Below are 7,379 nucleotides of genomic sequence, written 5' to 3'. Positions count from 1 at the left end.
AAAAAAAAAAAAAAAAAAAAGAAAGAAAGAAACTGTTTCCAAGTAATCATCTGAATCCCACAACAAAACTCAAAAATATTTATAGAAATACCAAAAACCTCTTGTAAGATAAAATTCACAACATCAGCCATCTAATCAAAGATTTCCAGGCATACAAAATATTAATTATAAGGAGAAAAACCAATCAATCAATTAAAATTGAACTAGGACTGACATAGACGTTAGAATTAACAGATAAGTATGTTAACATAGTTACTATCACTGTATTTCATAATTCAAAAACATGCATCTAAAATATGCAAAGTGAACTTTTAGAGCTGAACACTACATTGAGTAAGATGAAAACTATGTTGACTAAGATTAATAGCATATTAGATATAGCAGAAGAAAATTATTGACCAGAAAGGCAGAAACTATTCAAAATTAAATACACAGAGAAAAAAATAGTTTAGTCGGGTGTGATGGTGCACGCCTGTAATTCCAGCAAATCAGGAGGCTGAGGCAGGAGGATCGCAAGTTCAAAGCCAGTCTCAGCAACTTAGTGAGGACCTAGGCAATTTAGCAAGACCCTGTCTCAAAATTTAAAACAAAAAGGGGCTGAGAATGTAGCTCAGTGGTAAAGCACCCCTGGGTTCAATCCCTAGTAATGGGGGGAAAAATAGTTTAAAATTAAAGAGCATCAGCTATCTATGGGACTTCAAATAGTCTAAGATATATGTAATATATGAATTGGAGTCCCTGAAAAAGAGGGGAGTACAGAAAAAATATTTGAAGACATCATGTCCAAGCCAGGCATGGTAGCACATGCCTGTAATCCCAGTGTCTCCAGAGGCTGAGGCCAGAGAATCCCAAATTCAAAGTCAGCTCAGGCAACTCAGCCAGACCCTGTCTCAAAGTAAAAAGGGCACAGGAATATATAGCTCAGTGGCATAGTGTTTGACTAGCATGTGCAAAGCCGTGAGTTCCACCCCCAACACCTTAAAAAAAAAAAACAAAAAAAACAAAAAACAATGTTCAAGTATTTTCTAAAGTTGATGAAAACTACAAACCCACAGATCCAAGAAGTTCAAGAGCCCAAAGCACAAGAAATCTGAAAAAAAAAAAATGCACTAATACACATGTAATTAAATTGCTCAATATATGTGAGAAAGAGAAAATCTTAGAAGCAGCTGGGGGGCATATTATGTAGAAGAATAAATATAAAGATAGCAGCAGATTTCTCCTTGGAAATAGTGCAGTGAGAAAGAATACTTCAAAATATTTTAAGTGCTAGGAAAATCCCCCAACAATTTGTCAATCTAAATCTTTAAACTAAGCAAAAATACCTTCAAGGGCAATCCCTACTGCAGCCCCCTCTTGACCCTGTGAGAGTTCTGTTTCTATTCTTCACACTTGAATAAATCCCACTCCTTTCACAATTAAAATAAAAATTCTTCAAAAATAAAGGTATGCTGGGTGTGGTGGCACATGCCTGTAACTCCAGCAATTTAGGAGGTTGACACAGGAGGATCACAAGTTCAATGACAGCATGGGCAACTCAGTGAGACCCTGTCTCAAAAAAAAAATTATTTTTTTTTCTTTTTAAAAAAGGACTGGGGATGTAGCTCAATGGTAAAGGGCTTGCCTGATATGTACAAGGACCTGGTTTGATCCCCAGAACCATAAACAGACAAACAGGTATAATAAAGATCTTTTCAGGCATACAAAAACTGGAAGAATTCATCACCAGCAGAACCACACTATAAGAAACTGTTAAAGAAAGTCTTTCAGGAAGAAGGAAAATGATACCAAATGGAAACTTCTATCTACCCAAAGGAATGAAGGCAAAACCACAAGATTAAAAAAAAATGTTTATATCTTTTTAGAAGATAACTAACTGCTTAAACAAACAACAAGAAGAGATATTGCGTAATTTATAACCTGTCCAAATAAAAAAATATAACAATAAAAGAGAAGGGTCAGGAGAAGAGAAATGGAAGTATATTATAGAAAGTTTCTTATACTATATGTGACATGGAGGAAGTAGGCTATGATAAGATATGTATATAATAAACCCTGTAGCAACCACTAAAACAACAAAACAAAAATTGTAGCTACTAGATGAAGAAAGGAGATAAATGGAATCATGAAAAGTATCAATCAATTCAAAAGAAGGCAGGAAAAAATAAAGGAACAAAAATGAAATACAGTAAATACAGAAAAAAAAAACGCAAGATAATACAGATTTAAACCCTAACTCATCAATAATTACATTAAAAGTAAATGACCGCAGGGTAGGGTGAGCCAAGGGGTTTGAGACCAATCTGGCAATATAGCTAGACTGCATCTTAAAAACAACAAACAAAGTCAACAGGCTATCCTGTATCCATGTACATGAGGTATCTATGCAGCCAAACTCAGAAACATAAACAGAATGGTAGTTCCCAGGGGCTAGGGGAGGGGAAAATGGAGTTATTTAATGGATATAGAATTTCAAGTTTGCAAGATAAAGAAGTTCCAGAGATTGGTTGCAAGATGATGTGAATATACTTAGCATTACTAAATTGTATACTTAAAAATGGTTAAGATGCTAAATTTTATGTTATGTGCTTTTTACCACAATTAAAACAAAGCAACCCCACGTATTTCTTTGAGGTGAAAAATAAAAGTAAATGGTTTAAATGCTCTAATTAAAAGGCAGAGATTGTCAGACTGGATAAAAAAAGCAAGAGCAAATTATATGGTACTTGTAAGAAGTACACATTTACTATAGAGACACAGATATGTTTAAAAAATTAAAGGATAAAAAAAGATATACCATGCTAACACTAAACAAAAGAAAGATGGAGTGACTATATTAATATCGCACAAAGAAAACTTCAGAGCAAAGAACGTTTCTATGACAAAGATCATTCCACAATAATAAAGGAGTTAATTCATCAAAAAGTTTATGGACTTACTAACAACAGCTTTAAAATACATGACATAAAAATGAATAGAACTGTAAATGCAAATGTAAAAAAATCCTAATTTCAATACTCCCTCTTAATAACTGATACACGAGTAGGCAGAAAATAAGCAAGGGTATAGATGACTTAAACACAGTCAACTTGACCTAATTGATATTTATAGACTACACCACCCAACAATAGCAGGATGCACATTATTTTCAAAAGCACAAGGAGAATTTACCAAAACAGGCCATATTCTGGGCCGTAAAACAAGTCTTATTAAACTTAAGATTCAGTTCATACAAAATGTTCTCTCACCACAATGGAATTAAGTTAGAAGTCAGTAATAGAAAGTTTCTTGGAAAATTCTCCAAATACTTGGAAATTAGATAATGTACTTCTAAATAACTCATAGTCAAAGAAAAATACAAAAGGGAAATGAAGATGTATTCAGAACAGAATGAAAATGAAAATCCAACCTATCAAAATTTGTGGGTGCTATTACATCAGCACTTGAAAAATCTCAAACCAATAATCTCTGCTTCCACCTTAGGGAACTAGAAGAAAAAAAAAGAGCAAATGCAGCCCAATAGGCAGAAGAGAGGGAATAATAAAGATCAGAGCAGAAATCAATGAAATAGGATACTGGAAAACAATGGAGAAAACCCAATGAGGCCCAAAACTAGTTCTTTGAGAATATCAATACTGATAAACCTCTAGCCACATGGATTAGGGGAAAAAGAGAAAAGACACAAATTATCAATATCAGGAATGAAAGACCTGACTTCTTCACTTGAGATTTTAAGAGTTGCTGAAGTCATGTACAATGTGGCTTTTTATGGGAACTCTGCTACCAAAAACAGACATGTCATTGTAATTTCATTTATATGAAATTTTAGAACAGGTAAAACTACAGTAATCGAAAGAAGATCAAGGATGACATGGGGCCTGGGATAAGAAGATGGATATTGACTGAAAATGGGCACCTAGATACTTTGGTGGGGGGTAGGAGTATTCTGTTTGTGGTGGTGGTTACATGGGCAAAATTCATTCAAAATGTACACTTAAAATTGGCACATTTCATTTATGAAAATCATACCTCAATAAAGTTGAGTCTTAAAAAAAAGACATGTAAAATGCATAAAGCACAAGCTATGAATACAATATAAGGGAGTTGTGAAGTCTGCCAACGCTTCATATTTTTCATTTTTTCAATTTTGGCATTTTAGAGAGATTTATTTTCAGCAACAAAGAGGGATGTAAATGGAGCTCTCCACTGCTACAGGACCCTAGACCAATAACCCTATATTTCCCATAACTTATACATCAAAACAATCAACATTAAACATTAACCAGCCATTACAAAGATATGTTGTACTTTTAAGGAAAGAAATACCGGGGCTGGTGGTGTAGCTCAGTGGTAAAACATGGGCTCAAGGCCCTGGGGAGGGGAGGGGAGAGGAGGAAGAGGAGGGAAATAAGATCAAGAATGCTAGACACCAGCAAGGTGGCACATGCTTGTAATCCCAGCTATCTGGAGACTGAGGCAGGAGGATCATAAATTGGAGGCCAGCCTGGGCAACTCAGCAACATCCTCTCTTAATATAAAAAAAAAAAGAAAAAAGGGGCTGGGGATGTAGCGCACTTGCCTAGCAAGTGCAAGGCCCTGGGTTCAATTTCCAGAAATACACACACACACACACACACACACACACACACACACACACACGCTTAAAGACAAGAGACAAGGGATAGATGACTTTATTTTCCAACAATACCATCCTGGGTCATCTAACTGCATAACGAGGTGTCTCTCTACTTCGCTCCATACAAGGGCCGAGGATGCAGAGGAGGAGACAGACGCGGTTGGTGCCCTCGTGGTGCTTACATCCCAGCGGAATTTTGGGGGGGCTGCAAACATCCCAAGTCAAGATGCCTTAATGTTTTAATGTACTGGCTTAATGTGTGGGCTCTATGCCAGGGAATCAGGCAGCAGAGCTCCAGGGGTTCCCTACCTCTCTCTGGGCAGCGAGGATCATAGCCCAACGGCCTCCCCATCCCCATCCTGGCAGGGCAAAGTCTGGAACAAGAGCTCCCCTTTCCAAAGGCAGTGGGTGGAGGTCCAGAGATAAAAGCTTCTGGGAACTGCTAGCTGACCCCTCCTGTGCCTCATTGGCCTGACTTGTGTCACGTGTACTTTTCTGAACCAATCACCGTAAGGAAGATGAGGCCCTTAAGCCAATCAGGTTTCCCCAGGAACAGGGTGTGATAGGAATTAGCTGGGCAGGCCCTAGAGACAAAAATTAGGAGACAGTTTGGTTAGTAGGAGATGAGGCTTGGGGAAGATTAGTTCTAATTGGACTAAATGAACTCAAATATGCATATAATAAATGTAAACATTGGTTCAAGACACTTGATATGCCCTTAGCAACTTCCAGAAGAACTGATTCTAATACTGGTGTCAATCACAAACTACTTTAAAGGGAAGAACTTGTACCCAAACCATAGAAAAGTCCAGAGGTTACACTTCGTGACTCTGCAGTCCCTGAGCCATGGAATGACTCATCCTGCCACTGTTTTCCTGCTTGGGAGAGGCAAGACTTGAGCTGGCTCCAGAAGCACACAGCTTGTTGGCTTTGCGTCCCCAGCTCTGAGACTTGTGACTTGTCAGCTGGTAATCCCTTCAGCCTGTTCCCTCGCCTGTAAAATGGGCTATGAGACCTTTTTTATGGTAGGATTTTGGTGAGGTGACTAAATGGGATACTACATGTGAAGCCCCCTTTAACTGTACCTAGTATACAGTGAGTCCCCTTATGGATGCCACCATTATCCAACTTATGCAGAGCCAGCCCAAATGACAGCATCACTGGGTACACTTGGATACCTCTCTATTTCTGATTCACAATCTTCATCTTTTCAAAATCAGATGTTAGATTACAGTTGATTAAGAACAGGACTACCCTCTTACAGGTATTTATCAATTTTCTGCCTTTCTTCTACATTTTTTTTCTCAAATGCTTCTCCACCTCCACGGTTTCAGGAGCTGATACCAAACATTAAGAGCTCTGAAGGCAAGCTCCTTTCCTACCACTTATCTGATGTGTGACCTTGGGCAGGGACTTCTCAGGGTAATTCTGATCTGCAAAGTGAGTGTAAAACATCTTTGTCATCAGGTGATTGTGTGAATGATGGGAGCACTTCTATGAGAAGGGTCCCCTGAGGGTCTGTTATGTGATAAGTCTTGATTGGTGTTGCCTATTATTATTATTACTATCTCATCTGTCAACCATGACCATGACTCCTATTTTTGTTACAATCCGTTGGTCTTAATCTCTCTCCTTAACTCCAGCTGCTTATTTCCAAAGAACATTCGTCACAAGGTCCACCCAAAATTAATTAATTTTTTTGGTACTGGGATCAAACCCAGGGACACTGAGCTTCATCTCCAATCTTTTTTTTGTATTTTTTGAGTCAAGTTCTTGCTAAGTTGCCCAGGTTGCCCTGGGACTTGAGATCCTCCTGCCTCAGCCTCCCAAGTTGCTAGAATTATAGACCAAATATTCATTCTTATTCTGTCCTCAAAATATACCCATCTGCTCTCTCCTTTCCTCAAATTTCCTCTTCTCCCCTGCAGCCGTTCTTTCCATGAACGTTAGCACCTATGGAAAACCAAAAGCATTGTGCCCTGTTTCAATAATTCCAGACACCAGGAAACCTCACTTTCTTCCTTGCCTTCCCTCCCTCAAATCCTTAGAGGTGGAGGACACTTCCATCGAACTTGAGGGAAACGAGGCCAGAATTGTGACTTGTTCAGGATCATCAAGTGGGCCGCAGGAAGCATCCAGGCCTCCTCCTTTCAAGGTGACCCCCCTTCCATCACTCTAGGTTTCCCTGAACCATGGACTCAACCTGCCAAGTTGTCCTAAGGGCCTGTCGCAGGCTCACAGTCTTGGACTTGGGACCCAGAGATGAGGGCCCCCAAGTAGTTCTTGAAAGCAACAAAAATCAAATATTTCTTGTTATGCAGACTTTGGAGGTGGGTAGCTACTTTGAGAATTTGCAAGCATTGTGAACAAAGTAAAACCCAAGCCTCAGGATGCCTGAGTCATTCTGAAGGTGACTCTGTTCACCACAAGTGGGTACAAGTGATGTAAATTCTGCAGGGGTTGTGAATGGCTTACTCAGAGTTTTCCAATGAGAAATTCAGTGGCATGGAATTGAGGGTGCCCAGGGGAGATCTCTGCTTCACTTTCTCATCTCAGGTGTGTGGCTGCGGCTAAAACAGGTTCACATGAAGGCTTCAGGCACCACACATCCAGAGTGCTGAGTGTCCCTACTTCCTCAGACTATTGAAGTCAGAAAATTCCTGCCATTCCTGAGCTTGTAACAGAGACTCAGACCCAGTGACCTCCTTTTGTTCCTGCTGGGGGCTGCAGCCCCTCTGCAAGT

This window comes from Marmota marmota, unplaced genomic scaffold, assembly GCF_001458135.2.
Source record: "Marmota marmota marmota unplaced genomic scaffold, marMar, whole genome shotgun sequence".
Taxonomy (NCBI): domain Eukaryota; kingdom Metazoa; phylum Chordata; class Mammalia; order Rodentia; family Sciuridae; genus Marmota; species Marmota marmota.
This window is presented reverse-complemented; position numbering follows the sequence as displayed.